This window comes from Oryctolagus cuniculus, chromosome 2 (assembly GCF_051225735.1).
Source record: "Oryctolagus cuniculus isolate XC-2025 breed Fujian yellow rabbit chromosome 2, ASM5122573v1, whole genome shotgun sequence".
Taxonomy (NCBI): domain Eukaryota; kingdom Metazoa; phylum Chordata; class Mammalia; order Lagomorpha; family Leporidae; genus Oryctolagus; species Oryctolagus cuniculus.
In genome coordinates this window covers 127,785,018-127,804,284 of record NC_142868.1, presented here as the reverse complement: position 1 = coordinate 127,804,284, position 19,267 = coordinate 127,785,018, and the positions used below count along the sequence as shown (strand labels likewise).

The following is a 19,267-nucleotide window of genomic DNA, read 5'->3' as shown; positions in this document are numbered from 1 at the left end:
CTCTTTGGTTACCCATTTAGAAATTGCTATCACACATGTTGCAATCAAGACCTTGTCTGTCATTGTTGCCCACTACAAAGTTTTATTAACCCTGAAGTGAATTTACAGCTCCACTCCCACTGTGGGTTCCCTGACATGGTATGTGGACCAGAGATGAAAACCAGTTGATGTATGGTTAGAGGGTAATAGACTTCCCTCACTGAGACTGATAAGTCATTACGGACCCTTATATTCAATAAATCTGAGCAGGGTCCCAACTTGCACTTACTGTCGGGGAGGGCAGGGTGAGAGGGAGAGGGAGATTGATTCTTTTCCAAAATGCTGTTCAGCCTTGTACATAATATTTGGTAGGATATGGGAACAATGACAGTGGTGGGAGGGGCAGTTGCCAACATAATTACCGACTTGGTGGCAAGGATGGTACAACTTGCAATCTCTGCTCCAGGTTTAACATAGAGGGGTTCTTGGATTTGGGGAGAACTTGCAAATGAAACTTGGAAACTTGTAAAATGAATTTGGCTCTTGAAAAGTTATTGGGAGAAAAGGGTAGGGGTAGCGGTAGGGGTAGGGGTAGGGATAGGGATAGGGATAGGGATAGGGATAGGGATAGGGATAGGGATAGGGAAAAAGAGACCGTGAGAGGCTAAGACCAAGGAGAGAAAGAACTCTGCATCCTCTAGCATGGGAATCTTACATATTGGCAGACTTGTTGCCCTTTTAGAGTCATGCAGTACTTTGTAAGTTGGAGTCTACAGACGAACACTGAAGGTGCTGCAAATTCTCTAATAGAGAAACTCTGACTCCAAAAATTATGTGAAATCTTTGTCTGACACTTTATTGTCTGACACTTTATTGTCTACCTAATCTAGCCCCATCTACTTCTTTTCACCCTACATCTTTTTTTTTTTTTTTTAATTGGGCTGCTTAAATTCTAAGACTTCTGCTTGTTGCTTTGCATACATCACATTCTACCCTTTCTTCTCCTCTCGTGCCCCACCCCTCAGCTTGTCAAGTTTCCAGCAATGCTTGAGTTCTGGCAGGTTCCTGGGCATCCTGGCCCTTGGTATTCATTCACTCTTCTTAATGATTTCTTTTTTTCTTTCTTTTTTTTTTTTTTTTTTTTTTTTTTTACAGGCAGAGTGGACAGTGAGAGAGAGACAGAGAGAAAGGTCTTCCTTTGCTGTTGGTTCACCCTCCAATGGCCGCCGCGGCCGGCGCTGCGGCCGGCGCACTGCACTGATCTGAAGGCAGGAGCCAGGTGCTTCTCCTGGTCTCCCATGGGGTGCAGGGCCCAAGGACTTGGGCCATCCTCCACTGCACTCCCGGGCCACAGCAGAGAGCTGGCCTGGAAGAGGGGCAACCGGGACAGAATCCGGCGCCCGGACCAGGACTAGAACCCAGTGTGCCGGCGCTGCAAGACGGAGGATTAGCCTAGTGAGCCGCGGCGTCGGCCTCTTCTTAATGATTTCTGTAACATCTCAAGTGTTCATAAAATGTCTTCCTGGGTACTCAGCTACTCCATATTGATGGTACTTTTTTTAAAAATCTGATTTATCTTCTGTACTTGAATACTTGACTTTATGATTTTTTTTCCTGAAGATTTACTTATTTATTTGAAAGGAACAGTTACAGAGAGGGAGTGAGAGTGAGATTTTCCATCCACCGTTTCACTCCCCAAATGGCCACAACAGCCAGAGCTGGGCCAATCAAAAGCCAGAAGCCAGGAGCTTCTTCCAGGTCTCCCATATGGGTATAGGGGCCCAAGGGCTTTAGCCATCTTCTGCTGTTGTCTCAGGTGCATTAGCAGGGAGCTGGATTGGAAGTGGAGCAGCCAGAAATCCAACTGGCGCCCATATGGGATGCCAGCACTGCACGTGGTGGCTTTGCCTGCTATACCACACACTGGCCCCTACTTAAGATTTTGTGTCTCCTTTTTCTATCACAAAACTGTCAAAAGTAGCATAATTATCATAAAGGATATTTTCCATAAATAATAAAGGATATCTCTACTTCCCTCTTTGAAAGTTGGCAGATCTAGCTGTTAAGATGCTGCTAATGGAAAGTTGCCTTCTCACATGTACTAATCCAATACCCAGGCACAGTGCTGGTTCCATTCCTTACAACTACAACTGATCCTTGCATGTGATCAACAAATGATAGTGGGGCATTCAATAAGAGAGGACAGAGCAGAGAAAATAGCAACCAAAATTTTTACATTGTTTTCCTTTAAAAAATTATTTTTATTTTTATTTATTTGAAAGGCAGAGTTAAGGGGTTGAGGCGGGGGGTAAGTCAGAGATCTTCCATCCACTGGTTCACTCTCCAAATGGCTGAAGAGGAGTTGGGTTGGAAGTGGAGCAGCTGAGTCTCAAACTAGCGCCCATATGGGATGCTGGCATTGCAGGTGGTGGCTTAACCTGCTACACCACAAAACCAGCCCCTAGATCTTCTCGGGAAGAGACCCAGTGGCACTGTAAAGGTTCCAGGGATTTGGGGGTTTAGCAAAGAAAACCACACAGCCACGAGGTGGCGGTAGCACACACATGCTTTTTTAGGCACATTGACAGGTTTGTTGGAATCAGTCCAGAGAGGAAACACAGAAGTCACACCACAAAAGAGAAAAAGGGCAAGTGAGCTCCTGAGGAAGACAGAGACTGGGGCTTGTGCACCTTTGTGATGTCAGGCAGCAGCATAATGGACAGTCTGTTCAGAGCTCCCAGTAAGGGCTTGGGAACTGTGTGGCCCAGGGTTTATCTGTCTATGGCTACAAGTGTTGGTGAAGATTTATAGAGTATGCAAAACAAGCTGTCTCTAAATGTCCAAACATCTTATTTGAACTATGTTGAAAATATCTGTATCAGTGAAATCTTTAGTTTAATGCCAGTATGCTTTTGAGCTAATGAGCCTAAGCCAGCCGTGAAGAAATACACAGCCTAGGTGCCAATGAACAGAAGTTGTTTCAGTTCATTAATAAAATAGAACCATATACACACAGTTTTTTATTATTCATTTATTTGAAAGGCAGAGTTACAGGGAACAGGGGCAGAGAGAGAGAGAGAGAGAAAGTGAGTCTTCCTTCCACTGGTTCACTCCCCAGATGGCTGCCATGACCGGAGCTGTGCCACTTCAAAGCCAAGAGCCAGATGCTTCTCCCGGGTCTCCCATGCAGGTGCGGGGACCCAAGGACTTGGGCCATCTTCTACTGCTTTCCCAGGCCATAACAGAGAGCTAGATCAGAAGTGGAGCAGGCGGGACCTGAACTAGCACCCATATGGGACGCTGGCACTGCAGGTGGCGGCTTTACTTGCTATGCCACAGCGTTGGCCCCCACACATTTGTTTTTTAAATGATTTTTTAAATTTATTTATTTGAAAGGCAAAATGACAGAGAAAGAGAGAGTGAGAGCAAGAGAGTTCTCTTCTATCTGCTAGTTCACTCTCCAAATGACCACAACAGCCAGGGATGGCAGGTTAAAACCAGGAGCCAGGAACTCCATCCGGATCTCCTCCATGGGTGATAGGGGCCTAAGTATTTGGATTATCATTCACTACCTTTCCAGGTGTATCTGCAGGAAGCTAGATAGGAAGCAGAGCAGTGGGAACTCAAATCAGTACCCTCCTATGGGATGGCAGGGTTGCTGTGGATTAAACTGCCAGGCTACAACTCTGGCTCCATAGCACATTGTATGCTTGGAAACTTTAGCAGTCATATCTTAAGCATTTTTCAATGTCACTAAACATTTTTTTCCAAAAAATGATCTTTAGTAGCTGCATATCATTCCATCTTGAACCTTTATGATAGTTTACTAATAATACAATATTTCTAATGTTTCTTGGCAAATAGTCTAATGTTTCTAATAGTGATATGCAGATATGTAGTGATGGTGCCCACAACTTCTGGCTTCCAAAATTCTTTGATGTTTAGCTGGGGAGTCAACTGATTTTCTAAAATAATGTTAAGAAGTGATTTCATTCTGACTTTAAAATGTTTATTTATTTATCAGTTTGATTAATGGCCTGGGCTTGCAAATATGCGTTAGTGAAAAAACAACTAAGTGTGGACCTTTAGCCTAGTGGTTAAGAAGGCTTTTCGGACATCTGTACCCATATCAGAATGCCTGGGTTTGCATTCCGGCTCCACTCCCAATTCTAGCTTCCTGCTGATGCATGCTCTGGGAGGTAAGAGGTGATGAATCAAGCACTTGGGTCCCTTCTACCCATGCTAGAGACCTGAATTTCATTCTCAGATCCTGGAATGTGATTGCCTGGCTCTGGCCTTTGCAACATCCGGATGCAGGATCTCTCTCCTTTCTTTCTCTCTCTCTAAGTAAGTAAATAAATAATTTTTACTTTGTTATTTTTTAAATACTTATTTATTTATTTGTAAGATAGAGTTACACAGGGAGAAGGAGAGGCAGAGAGAGAGACAGAGGGAGGTCTTCCATCCTCTGGTTCACTCCCAGTTGGCTGCAACAGCTGGAACTGCACCGATCTGAAGCCAGGAGCCAGGAGCTTCTTCCAGTTCTCCCACGTGGGTACAGAGGCCCAAGGACTTGGGCCATCTTCTACTGCCCTCTCTGGCCATAGCAGAGAGCTGGATTGGAAGTGGAGCAGCCGGGACTGGAACCGACAACCATATGGGATGGCAGTACTGCAGGCGGCTTTTTTACCCACTAACGATGTTCATACAGTGAAACATTATCCAAAGAACATTCTACCACATTGGGTTCCTAAAGAATCCTAGATTTGAGGTAAAGAACAGATACCATGTGGCAACATGTATCCAATTACAACAAATCACCATGACACAAAATATTTAAACAGGTAAGCGTTTTTTTTTTAAGAAATGGCATTTCTCTGTTTTGAAAGATGTAAATTAATTTTTTTAAAATCTTGGCATTTGTTTGTAGGGAGAATGGATAAGCTAGAGAAGGTGGTAGAATGGCAGTGTGACTCACTTTCCTCATTGTGTGTCTGTGTGCCTGTGTGGGGTGAGGCAGGAGAGCCCATGAAGAGCAAGATGTGCTGCAAGAACAAAACCAGATCACACAGCCTAACTCCTGTAGCCTTGAAGCAACTGAAGTAATGGGTAGACAGCCTCAGGTTTCCTTCTCTGTGACTGTTTTTGTATTAAATGCTGCTTAAACCTAAAGGTGAGTGAAAAAAGAAGAAAGGAAACAAGATGAGGTTTTTTGAATAGTCTATGAGTTTATGAGACACGTATCCCTACATAAACTAATGGAATCCCCAAAATAATTCTGCAAATTCTGTGTCTCTAATGTTCAAATTAGGTTATTAAACCTCATAAATATTTTAATGAGTTCCTAAAAATTCAGGACAAACCATACTTGAACCTAGATCTTAAAATCTGCAAACCGTGAACTATTTCTACAAGATTACGTAGAGAACCTCAAATATCCAGTAAAGCTGATTGAAACCACCATATAGATGGCCAGCACTGTTCTCTGATTCATTTCCAGCACCCATATCCATATCCCTTTCCTTGTTTTTCCTCTCCTTTGGCATCAGCTCTTCTGTCCTTGTCTGATGCCCAGCCCCTTCATTCTGCCCTGTGGAAGGCAGTGCCATAGGAAGTCAGTGATATGGGCATATGAATGTACTTCAGCTTTTTCCTCCATTGCCCGTGCCAAAATACCTGTATTCTTTAATCCTAACCTACCCATTCTGGAGCATCTAAGATGGTGACTAGCTTTAACAAGAGTTACCCATGGCTAGGTGTTAATGATTGATAATGATATCACACAGCTTTTACCAAAGATGTCATTTCTAACGGTAGTTATCTTGATACTCTGCTGGGTTGTAGGGCAAGGTAACTTCTGTAGTGTACACTATTTCAGCTCAGGGCAGTGATTCAGGGCTAGGGTTTTGAGGATGACTGGACCTGAATTCCAATCTTGGCTTCCCAACTGGCTGGTTATTTTAATTCTGGTAATTCAGTTCACTCTTTGTGTCTCCTTTTCCTTCACTGCAAAATGAAGGTGATAATAATGTCCAGCTCTTATGACTGTGTGAGGATTTAATGACATGTTATATATAACTTGCTTATCAAGCTGCATATGGCACAGCTCCCCAAAATGAACTTCCATAAAAATTAGGAAATTAATTATTATTATACTAAGTACACCTATAGGTTAGTCCATCACTGACACATACTTTATAAACTATGAGTGCTTACTCATCACCAATTATGGCAGTGCATGGCTGGAGAAAGGAGCACTAGGGATTTAAAGGACTTTTCTTTCTACTGCTTATGACCTACTTTGGGACAATAATACATTGATACCTTAGTGTTCTCTGTTTTCTTAGTATGTTTGGCACCCTGATAAATTCTCAAGCCCTTCTTTAAAATGGTCTCAATGCCACAAAGTATTCCAACTCCCAGAAGGACATCAACAGGTCTTTACAGAGACCCTCTTCAGCCCTCACCTATGTACAGTTCTCAGGAATGGAGACGGGCTCCCAGGAAAACATGCGTTGTATGTTCCTCAGCTTATCTACTTTTTAACATATAAGGACTTTTCAGTTAGTTACCTTTCCAGCTTGCATCTGCTTTCCTTTTTCTCAATCATGTTCCTTATGGACTTGTCCGTTCCAGTTCACTTTACCCTTCCTCCCTTCCTCCCTGCCTCCCTGCTTCCATTCCCCCTTCCTCCCTGCCTCCCTGCTTCCATTCCCCCCTGCCTCCCTGCCTGCCTGCCTTCCTTCCTTCCTTCCTTCCTTCCACTAACTTGAAAGGCAGAGTTACACAGAGAGGAAGAGAAGAACAAGAGACAGCGATCTTCCATCTGCTCGTTCACTCCCCAAATGACTGCAATGGCTGGAGCTGGGCCAGGCCACAGCCAGAGCCTGGAGCTTCATCTGGATCTCGCACATAGGTGGTAGTGGCCCAGGCACTTGGACCATTTTCCACTGCTTTCCCAGGCTCAGGCTCCTAATTAGGGAGCTGGATGATACGTGGAGCAGCCTGGAATTGGACTGGTGCTCATTTGGGATAACTACATCACAGGCACCAGCTTAACCTGCTGTGGTACAATGTCAGCCCCTCTCTTATTATTTCTGACTCAGATCCTATTTATATTGTCTTCTTGCTAAATAATATTAAAAAGTCTTAACTAAACTTCTCTTCATAAGTCAGTTATACAGCTCTTCTGGTTCTAGAACTTACACCAAGGAAATGAAAAGGCAATTATAAAAAGATAAATAAGAGAGGCTTTAAAAAGTTACAGCCACTAAAATGACTAAATTTTTTTTAAAGATTCATTTATTTCTTTGAAAGGAAGAGTTACAGAGAGAGAGGAGAGAGAGATCTTTCATCTGCTGGTTCACTCCCCAGATGGCTGCCATGGCCAATGTTGACCCAAGTCAAAGCCAGGAGCTTCATCTGGGTCTCCCACATGGGTAGCATGGGCCCAAATTCTTGGGCCATCTTCTGCTGCTTTTCCCATGTCATTAGCAGGAAGCTGGATCAGTAGTGGTGCAGCTGGGACTCAAACTGGCACCTCTATGGAATGCCAATGTCATCGGTGGTGGATTTACCTACTATGCCACAATGCCACCCCCAATGAGTAAAACTGAAAAATCTGATAGTGCCAAATGATATGGAGCAACTGTAACTTTCATGTATTTTGGTAGAAAAGAAAATGGTACAAATTCCTTGTACCATAGTACCCAACAGTGACCACTTCTAGGAATTTACTAACTTGAAATGAAAACTACACCTATGGAAAGATTGCACACTAATTTTCATAGCACTTTTATTCATAATAGCACCAGGCTGGAAAGAATTCACATGTTGTTGACCAGTATAAATAGATAAGTTAATTATAATTCATTAATGCTATACACAAAAGTGAATCTCAATATTTTGCTGAGTTAAACAAGCCAATCTCAAAAAAGAAAACAGCCTGTATGATTATATTTATATAAAATTCTAAAAGGCATTCAAACTAATTATAGTTAAAGAAGGTAGATTTGTCATTGTCCAGAAGCTGGGATTGAGATGGGGCACAGGAAGTGTTCTATGTACTGGTTATTGTGGTAGCATTAAAGGTAAACTTTTAAAAAGTTATTGGATAAGTACTTAAAATGAGTATACTAGATAGCCATGTAAATATTAAAAAATAATAAAAATCAAGGAAAATGTGGTGAGATTTCACTTGTCATATATTAGAAACACCCAGGGACACAACTGCACTGCAGATGGATCTATTCAGGTTCTTTGGTCACATATTAAGTACTGACTAGATGCTAAGTCCAGAGTTAACCACATAACATACAGGCATGGAAGACAGGAAGCTTTGTAAACACAGGATCTTTGCAGTTTTGACAACATACTCACTCTAAGATGGTTGCTATGCTGGACTTCAGCAGAAAGAGCAGGGTGTTGTCGGCATGTAGGGAGGGGCATTGAAGACTGTAGACTCCTGGAGCAAGTGGAGTTTTAGCTCAGTCCTGGAAAAAGAAGGCCGTGTGGATGCGTTAGCCAAGGAAATAGCACATGCAGAGCCGTGGCAGGTGAGGTGAGAGAGGAGCAGACATGTGGGCATAGGTGACATGATGAAAGGTTTAGAATTTCTCCTGAATTCTTTGTGGCACAAGTGAAGAGCACTAATCAGAAGAATGGTGTACATCAGTTAATGCTTTAGAATAACCGTGCTGTCCTTTGTGTGAGGTCTCTATTTCAGAGGTCAGGATGACTGGAGAGAGCAGTTAGGGAACCACCGAAGAAATCCAGCCGTGGTGGGAAGGATGGCAGGGTGGGACATCTTGGACCTGGCTTCTTCAGGCTCTTTAGAAAATGTGACAAACACTTTTCAGCTCCATTTGGTACAGGTTTTTTTTTTTTTTTTCTTTTGTGCATATTGTTTCTTTTTGCCAAGGGCACTTGGAGCTCATTCTGTATCCTCTATTCGCCAGACTTTACTCCTCCTTTTTATCTTGTCCTATACATGGGCTAGGAGAATTACATGGTTTTATGTTAGGTTTTGTGGGAAACATGAGCCCTGTTTGATTCCTCCTTGAATGGATTGCTGCCATGGGCAGTTCCTTCACTGGTACAAAGACACCAGGTCTGCCCTTCTCTTGAAGAACATTTACGACAGAGAGTGCACTTACCCTTCCACCCTCCTATTAGTAACTGAGTGTCTGCTCTGCCTGAGACTGAGAGGCTGGTGAGTTTGATAACCCTCTTGATGGATTATCCCCCAACTAACTGAGTTATTCTCTCATGCAAAGGATGATGGGTTACTTTGAAGTACAAAAGATAGTCTCTATCTCACCTGACATATAATGATTTTTAAAGATTTATTTATTTATTTGAAAGGCAGAGAGAAAGAGAACCATCTTTTGGTTGAGTCCCCAAATGGCCTTTACTGCTGGGACTGGGCCAGGTAAAGCCAGAAGCTTGGAACTCCATCTGGGTCTCCCACATACGTGGCAACTGGGCCATCCTCTGCTGCTTTTCCAGGCACATTAGCGGGGAGCTGGGACAGAAATGGAGCAGCCAAGACTTGAACAGGTGCTCAAATGGGATGCTAAGCTCTTGGTCAGAGGTTAATCCACTGGGCCACAGTGCCAGCCCCCTGATGTATAATTTTGAAGGCAAGAAAACTTTGTTGTGTGTTAAGGCAAAAGGGGAAAAGTAAGTAAGTGGAGTGTTGTATGTGAAAGAGAGAGCTCATCCAGTAAATAGTGAGTACCTTGGCATGGTGATTTTATGCAAAAAGTCTCATGGAATACTGTGTGAGTACCTACTGTGGACCGGAAAGTCTGTTATGCGGTTGGCACACCAAGATGAAGGAAGGCTTTCCATGCCTCCAGGAAGCAAATTCACCTGTAAAATGGGATCTGCTTTTTCAACTTGAATTGTTATTGCCTTATTCCCTAATCTTTGAGAAGGTCTACCTGCTTGTAGAATCAGCGTTTGATTCAAATCGCAGGAAATTTGAGGAGCCCTGAACACCAACAGGTCTCTAGATGTTGGTTGCTCCAAGTCAGTCTGAAGGTTCAGGTGCAGAATGTTCGCTTGGCTCCTTCAGGGCCCCCTTCTCTGAAGTGTGAGAGTAGTGGCATTGTTAAAGGGTGACTGAAAGAAATCGAATTTTATTTGGAGAGAGAAAAGACAAAATCATTAAAACACTCTCATAAAATGAACAGAGCTGAAGGACTACCTTTTTTTTTTTATTTCAACTATATAAAAGCAACTATGGAAATCCAAAAACAGTTCCTCATTTATTAAATTGGAAAATGAGTAAAACTTCAGAATTTTTACTTGTTGGTCTTTAATTAAATCAGCAATGAAAAAAAATTCATGTAATTAGAATTACATTGTATCAGCCATTAGAAAAAAATGAAATCCTATCATTTATAGCAAAATGATTGGAACTACAGGACATCATGATAAATGAAATAAGACATAGTGTTCTCCCTCATGTGGAAACTAAAAACAAAACAAAATAAACAAGCAAAAAAACTCAATCTGAACACAGAATTCTAATTACTAGGGGCTAGGAGTGATGGGAGGTATAGAAAGAGTTTGGATTTAAATAATTAGGAGGAGCTAAGTGTAGTTCATTAATTGTGAAAAATATATAAGATCTTAGCAATAGGGGAAGCTGGTTGTGGGGCATATGGAGAGGATCCTTTGTACAACTTTATATTTTGTTTTGTAAATTTAAAACTATTTTGAAATTTGGCTGGCGCCACAGCTCACTAGGCTAATCCTCCGCCTTGCGGTGCCGGCACACTGGGTTCTAGTCCCAGTCGGGGCACCGGATTCTGTCCTGGTTGCCCCTCTTCCAGTCTAGCCCTCTGCTGTGGCCCGGGAGTGCAGTGGAGGATGGCCCAAGTCCTTGGGCCCTGCACTCGCGTGGGAGACTAGGAGAAGCACCTGGCTCTTGGCTTCGGATCAGCGTGGTGCGCTGGCCGCAGTGGCCATTGGAGGGTGAACCAACGGAAAAGGAAGACCTTTCTCTCTGTCTCTTTCTCTCACTGTCCACTCTGCCTGTCAAAAAAAAATAATAAAAATTTTTAAAAAATTAATAAAAAAAACTATTCTGAATTTTTTATTTTAAAGAGGCTGAAAATCTGTAGCAGTCAGGACAATGTAGTGTTGGTGAAAGGAGAGACAAGTGGGTCAATGGAAGGAAACAGAGAGCCAAGAAATAGCCCCATAAATACAGAGAAACAACCTGGACCCGTACCTTACTCCAGGTAAAAAAAAAAAAAAAAAAAAAAAAAAATTGCAATGGACTATAGGCCTGAATACAAAAGCTAGAACAATAAAGTTAGAAGGAGCAAGAAAAAATAGCTTTATGATAGTGGGATAGGCAAAGGTTTCTTAGAGATAACCCAGAAAACCTGAACCATAAAGGGTGTATGAGGCTTTCCTCTTTGGAGACAACTTGTACCGAGATCCTGGGACTACATCTCTTTTTTTCCTTATTTACTTCTTATTTATGTATTTATGCATTTATATTTATTTATTTATTTCCATAAAGAGAATAGGTTTCATGTATTTCATATATATAGGTATTTTTTAAAAGATTTATTTGAAAGAGTTACACAGAGAGGAGAGGCAGAGAGGTAGAGAGAGAGAGAGAGGTGTTCCATCCACTGGTTCACTCCCCAATTGGCCACAATGGCTGGAACTGCACCGATCCATCTGAAGCCAGGAGCCAGGAGCTTCTTCTAGGTCTCCCTTGTGGGTGCTGGGATCCAAGGACCTGGGCCATCTTGTACTGCTTTCCTAGACCACAGCAGAGAGCTGGAAGTGGAGCAGCTGGGTTTTGAACCGGTGCCCATATGGGATGCTGGCACTTCAGGCCAGGGCATTAACCCGCTGCGCCACAGTACCAGCCCCTAAATATAGTTTTAACTACATAATGATATTTCACTCCCTCCTCCTTTCTTTCTTATTTTTCTTTTAATTTTTGGGATGACATACTTTCAATTTACTTTATAATCCCAAGCTTAATCCTCCAATAAATAAAGAATTCAACAAGTAGTAAGTAGAAAGACTAACTCTATACAGACAGGAGCTATAAGCAATAATCAAACCTTGAGATGTCAGTTTCATCATATACATTACATGTCTTTTGGACTCTATTAGTTACCACAAATCAGGGGAAAATATAATATTTATACCACAAATCAGGGGATTAACTTATTTCACTAACATAATCATCTCCAATTGCATCCATTTTGTTGAGAAAGACAGGATTTCATTCATTTTTAGTGGCTGAGTAGTATCCCGTTGTGTCTATGTACCACATTTTCTTTATTCAGGCATCTGTTTAGAGACATCTGGGTTGATTCCATATCTTAGCTTTTACAAATTAAGCTGTTATAAACATGGGGTACTGATAACTCTTTCATATGCAGGTTTCATTTCTTTCGGGTTAATTTCCCAGCAGTGGGATGGCTGGGTCATATGGTACATCAAATTTTGGATTTCTGAAAAATTTCCATATTTCATAGTGGCAGTGCTGGATTACATCCCACTAACAGTGTGTCAGGGTACCTTTTTCTCTATATCCATGCCAGTATCTGTTATTTTTTAGATTTCTGGATGATAGCCATTCTTACTGGGATGAGGTGATACCTCATTGTGGGTCTTATTTGCATTTCCCTGCCAATTAGTGATCCTAGCCATTTGTAAATCATTGGAATGCATATTTTATTTGGAGACCTGATTTCTTTTTTCAGCCTGGATCTCTCCTCGTTGTACTGTGTTACACTCATGCGCAGAGCCTCAAGTGAACTTTAACAGCAAGAACTGTGTTCCAGCATTGAAAACAAATCAGACAGGAGCCTCCATGTATTTCTGAAGTCTAGCCTCTAGTGTATATCAAGATGTGTTATAATTATAATCTCTAAAATCAGGACACTGCAGTCTAGTTGTGATATAAACTGTCAGAAAGAAACCACACTCAGGCACACACACCCTCCTACTACAGAAAAAGAAACTCTTACAGATACACAGGACATATTTTATATGTGTGGAGCCAGTTACAGAAACGCTGTTAGAGGAGGGAAGCAATAAAAACAGTACATTAATATTTTAAATGTTAGTTAAAAAAAATGTGGCTGGGTGAGAAGCAAATGCTTAAAGAACTTCCCCTTAATAAAAACGACATTCTCGGTTATATGACCCACAGCAAATCGGCTTCAGCTGCGTTTTTATTTAGCAATTTGTGTTTGGTGTTTTCGCTTGGAGATTCTCCCCTATTCCATTTTATGGCATCCTTTGCATAAATTCCGAGGAGGATTGGGGTGTAAAACTGTCAATTCTCAGCAGCTCATAAACTAATGAATTTAAATTTTAAATGGGGGATTTTAAAACATGTGGGGGCTGTTTTCATTATCTGATGGTGTGTATCTCCAGCGAAAAGTGGCAATGTATAAATGCTGGAGATGGCTCCCTCCAGAAACATGATAAGAAAAATCCCTTTCTCACCCCCATTTCCACCCTCCCTTTCTGTATCTCACTTTTTCCCTTTCCTTTAAAATCTGAACCTCCAGTGAGTTTCACCTCTGACAAATGCATGAGATAAGTTGTTTTAAAGATTGATCTGAACCAGACAAGCTTTATTTGCCCTCATAAATCTTTCTCACTTCCTTTTATTCTTTAAAGTCATTTTGTTCTTCTCTCTCTTCTCCATCCAAGTTACTGTTCCCCCCAAACAGACAGGCAGCCTTACAGAAAATGGTTAAGGAGAAGGAAAACATAGTCACTGACTGATCAAAAATTGCCTATCTAATGGTCAAAGGAACATTTTGCCTCCTTTCCCTCCCTCTTGCATGACCTGCTTCCATACTGTATTCATTCTGCAATAACGCAAGAATTGGGACTGAATGTGAGAGGAAAAAAATGTGAAATTTCTGTTTAATCCAAAGTCTTAATTTCCTTGTGCACTGGGTGATTATATTGATTATACTGATAGATTGAGGGACCTGTCTTTAGGAATTTATATGTTTCCCTTTGAGGTTCATTCCAGTATATGGTGAGTCTGAAGGTTTACTGTAAGTATTAAACCAAATAGAATTGCTGTTTGGGATGTATTTCAGAATCTCATGCTATTGTGTACCAATTCAACTATTTTATTGTTAAACATTTATTTATTTGAAAGGCAGAATGACAGAGAGGGATGGACAGAGAAGAGAGAGATCTTCTATTTCATGGTTTACTCCAGAAGTGCCCACAACAGCCAGGGCTGGACAAAGCTGAAGCCAGGAGCCAGGAACTTGATCCAGGTCTGGCACATGGGTGGCAGAAACCCAAGTACTTGAGCCATCTTGCAACTGCCTCGTTGGTGCATTAGCGGGAAGTTAGATTGGAAGCGGAGTAGCTAGGATCGGATCCAGCACTATGACATGAGATTGTGGGTATCCCAAGTGGCAGCATAACCTGCTGTGCTACAATACCTGCCCATCATTCAATAAGTTTTGAGAAGAAATGAGATAATTTTTCTTTCAAATAGTTCACTACCTTTTTGGAGTTTTTTTTTTTTCTGTTACATTACAAAGCTTTCTAAACACACCTTAGGAAAATCAGTCTTGGATTCCCTGCCTTTATATCCCCAGCACCTTATGGTATGCACTCTTTAATATTTTGTTGAATTAACAAACAAATAAAACATAGTAACTTCTACCAAGGAGTTTATAACCTAAAGAAGAAAATGGAAAACATTTGCCAGAAAACACTTTTTGAAACTTGTTTTCTTTTTGTTAAAATTGCTTTATGCATTTATGAATGAAGAAAGAAGGGGCTAAAAGCTCACAAACACTCTGCACAATTTCACAAGATGCATTGCAGGGAAAAAAGTGACTGAGACAGATCAAGAGTATCATAGAGTCTTGGTGGGTGCGTTCCTTGGGGAGGTGGGCCTGTAATTCCTGGTAGAGAGGGATATTATTCTTGGAGGTGGCATCCTCTAGAAGTGGGGAGCCCAATTGGTGAACCCATTGGTGGTCTCACGCCAGGTGGAGGTGCCCTAGTTCCTGGAGGTGAGGTTGTTCTGCAGACAGGTGGAGGTGGAGTCCCTTGTGCTGGCAGATACTGGGTTGGGGCTCCAGCAGTACTGGCAGTAGCAACAACAGTAGCAGCTGTTACAGTGCCTCTTCCCTGTGGAGTTGTTACCTGCTGTGATGGCCCCCCAACTCCTCGGACAGGGCCTGCTAATACAGTGGGAGCCTGAGGAATTGGGAGCCCAGTTGGTTCCCCTCTGCCAGCAGCCCTGAAAACTCCAGGGCCTCCTGCAGCTCCAAATTAGTTCCTCAGCAATGCCAGTATTTGGGAGGTGGGCCCTCAGTAGTCTTGGATGGCGAGTTCTTCCCATGTAGCAACACCAGACTCAAAAACTGCTTTTCTTCGTGTTCTGGTTGCTTCAGTTCTATGGCTTTATCTTCCTCATCACGATCACAGAGGATAAAATTCCTATACTTGTCAAAAGCCTTAAAGATGCCAATGAAGATTCACCCATCTTGCAGGTTAGAACTCAGTCTACAGCCAGTACACTGCATCATCTTGATACCCTTGCCCACAGTCATGATTGGTGCTCCACCAAATTCAATGTCCAAAGTAAAATTTCAGAACTATTAAGACCTAAGAAAAGGCTGTAGACAAAGATATGTTGTCTAGTTCTCAAACAAACCATGTAAGTTGGGTAGAGGCTTCACAAACAGTAGATGGAGCTCAGTTTTTACTTGGAAAAGTGGCTCTATAAACAGTAGATGGACCCTGGTTTTTGCTTGGAAGTGAGCTACCTTGATATTCCAGTACAGCTTCAAGTACCTCTTGGTGCCTCAGCTAAGAATGCCTGAGTTCTGCCTGGAAATCTACCACAGGTATTTGCTGCTGCTTCAGAACGTATTGAGTACAACTGACACCAATGATTGTTCAATGAAGTAATCCTCCAGGGCTGGCGCTGTGGCGCAGTGGGTTAACACCCTGGCCTGAAGCACCAGCATCCCATATGGGCGCTGGTTCGAGACCTGGCTGCTCCACTTCGTGTCCAGCTCTCTGCTATGGCCCGGGAGTGCAGTAGAAGGTGGCCCAAGTCCTTGGGCTCCTGCACCCATGCGGGAGACCCGGAAGAAGCTCCTGGCTCCTGGCTTTGGATCAGCACAGTTCCGGCCGTTGCAGCTATTTGGGGAGTGAACCATCGGATGGAAGACCTCTTTCTCTCTCTCTCTGCCTCTCCTTTCTCTGTGTAACTCTGACTTTCGAATAAATAAATAATTCTTTAAAAAAAAATGAAGTAGTCCTCCTATGTTTGAGTTGAACTTATACTTCTAGCACATGCTGTTCTGTAGTCCATCTCAGATGTAAGTGATCCCTAGTTGGCTCCATTGTGTCATTGTCCACTCCTCAAGCCGAGGCATCAGGCATCTCCAGCAGCTGCTAAGATTGCCACCTCTTTTCATTGCCTAGAGGCCACTGCTTCTTACTTTCAGGCTCCTGCATACCTCTGGGGAGGTGAATTTAATGAACATTTAACCTTTCAGTCAATGAGATAATAATCTATTTAGACTAAGTTTGGACGTATTTTGAAGATTCAAAATTGGTGCATGTATTTTAATTTCTTAAAATTATTTCTATCAGCAAACAAAATTGAAGATTACCAGTTTCTTAGATGATAGGATATGGTCTCTTCACCAGAATCAAATTGTTCTTTAAGCTGTAGTTTTAAATCACTTTTAATCAATGTCATTTCCACTGTGTCACCTGGGAAACAATTGGATGGCCTAACCAATATCTAATTAGCTGATTTCCAGCACAGGAAACAGACTGCACACTGTGATTTCTTGCACTTGGAAGCTAACTTTCCATGCTCCACTTTTAATTGCATTATGATTGTTATTGGATCATTTCCACCCTATAGAAAATAAGGGTCATCACTTGTCTGTATCAGGAAATAATTTGACTTTTTCCTCACTGAAAAAAAAAAAAAAAACAACAGGTATTCAATCCCATTCCTCTTTCTATCTCATGTGGAAAACAGACTCAAGACTTGACCTGTTAAGATGGATTGCCTTGATTCTCTTGAGTTCTGCAGCATTAATAGACCAGAGCCGTAAAGCCGTCCACAGAATTTGATTTGACACTCTAGGAGTCTGTCTATATCAAACATATCTTTCAAATAGGCATTGCAAATTTTAAAACCAGTTTCATCTGTAACAGTTTGAAAATATCCAAATCAGAAAAGGTACTGAGACATTTGGTTAATAGGACATTCCTTTAGCCTACTAGGTTCTGCTAACTGCTTTGGCCAGCTGATTGCCTGTGCTAGCAAGTTGAGCACAGATCTTGGAGATTCAGGGTTACTGCTGTGTACAGAAGAGAACTATAACCCTTCTCATTTCTGTACTTTACCTGCTGAGATCAGGACCTGACAGAAGTTAGGACTTGAGGGGCTGGCGCTGTGGTGCAGTGGGTTAATACCCTGGCCTGAAGCGCCAGCATCCCATATGGGCACCAGTTCAAGACTCGGCTGCTCCACTTCCAATCCAGCTCTCTGCTATGTCCTGGGATAGCAGTAGAAAAATGGCCCAAGTCCTTGGGCCCCTATACCTACGTGGGAGACCTGGAAGAAGCTCCTGGCTCCTGGCTTCAGGTCGGTGCAGCTCCGACTGTTGCGGCCATCTCGGGAGTGAACCATCGGATGGAAGACCTCTCTGTCTGTCTCTACCTCTCTCTGTAACTCTATCTTTCAAATAAATAAAGTAAATCTTTAAAAAAGAAGAAGTTAGGGTTTGAAATTCCAAGCATCCTTCTGTCAGTTTGGGTATACTGTCTGGAAAGAGCACTTGTTTTCTATGATGATGTTCTTGAAGAGTCAGTTGTAGGAGCTCTGTCAGAGTCATCCTATTTGCTAAAATATTACTTTCATGTGGGTGTAATTCAGTGAAGTATCATTACAGGGACCTTGCTACTTCTCACTTCCTATAATATACCTGAGTTCTTTACCAAATCTTTACTATATTTTTTCGTTATGGGTAATAGGCAATGTGTTTATGAATTTTTAATATTCCTGTCATGATCTTACAAGAAGAAATTACTTTATTAGGTATGTAGATATTCTAGCAGTAGGTTGGAGAGTGGATCATAATCTCAAAATAGTAAATGCTAGCTCAGTGGCTTTCCAACAGAGAGATAATGTGTCGTGGTGAGACAAGAGAGCATTTGTAGAGAGGATTTATTTGCAGCTCTCAACTTGTTCCCTTCCTTTGCACCAGCCTAATCTCCAGGGCTCTCCTTGAGTCACATTCTGTAAATACCTCCTCAGGTAGACCCACATTACCAAGGACAAGATGAAGGTCTCTTGTGTTGTCTTTAGTCTATGGTTTGTAATGAAGTTTAGGAGCAAGCCAGAGGGAATGGCAGGAAATATCAAGAGGTACACACAGGAAATAGGAGAAATAAAATCGTACAACTAGAAAGCAGGGAGGCACTGCAGTAATCATCTGGTAGAAATACCATGCAGGGTTGGAAGTGTTTCTCTGATATCTCTGGTAGATGTATCGTATGTTGGACATTTTCATTAACTCAGGGAACACACGATGTTTTTTACAGGCACTGACATCCTTGGTTGGGTAGCTCCAGTTGTTACAAACTCTTTCTTTTAAATCTTTAATTGATTTCAAACCTATATTTTAGAGATGTCCAGTGACAACGTTCTTCTAAGACTGGGAACACATGATTGCGACTTGTGTTGAATTTGTCAACAAAAACTGTAGGAATTATAATGAGTAGTTATTATAACGCTTATTAAAATTACATAATTGTAGCAGAATTTATAAAGAAATAATGCAGTTCAATACTTCCAAGATGTTTTATGATAATGTTGCATGGAGTATATTAGCTAACTACTTAGGGGACGTCCTACCAAGAGTAGATTATGTTGCTTACTGTCTCATTGGTGGTTCCTGAGGCACTTACATAAATGTAGCAAAGGAGAAGGTTGAAGGAATTACTTATTTGGGATCCACCTGTGATGTGCTGTGGTATTTTGGGTACAGAAATGAATATGACGGCACTGTGAAGTCAATTGTGGCTCCTAAGCCATGATATTCAACTGTCTGACTAGCACAAGGAAGATTTCAAAGTGAAATTTTGATAAGTGGTGGATTCATGGAAGAAGCATGTAGCATGATTGAGTTCTAAAGCTTGGGTGATTTGGAAAAAGCATAATTTGTTTAACATTTTAGAAATCATTATTTCACTTTTTTTTGGCATCCTGTTTATA

At 41.8% G+C, this 19,267-nt stretch overlaps 1 protein-coding gene and 2 pseudogenes across 4 annotated transcripts in view; 1 reads left to right on the top strand and 2 right to left on the bottom strand.

Moving 5' to 3' along the window:
- The window catches only part of CTNNA2 (catenin alpha 2), a 1,277,539-nt gene that overhangs the window by 657,830 nt on the left and 600,442 nt on the right, over window positions 1–19,267 (top strand). The window lies entirely within an intron of this gene.
- On the bottom strand, window positions 14,932–15,569 carry LOC103347725 (small nuclear ribonucleoprotein-associated protein B' pseudogene; annotated as a pseudogene).
- Window positions 15,806–16,371, bottom strand: LOC149128045 (SNRPN upstream reading frame protein pseudogene; annotated as a pseudogene).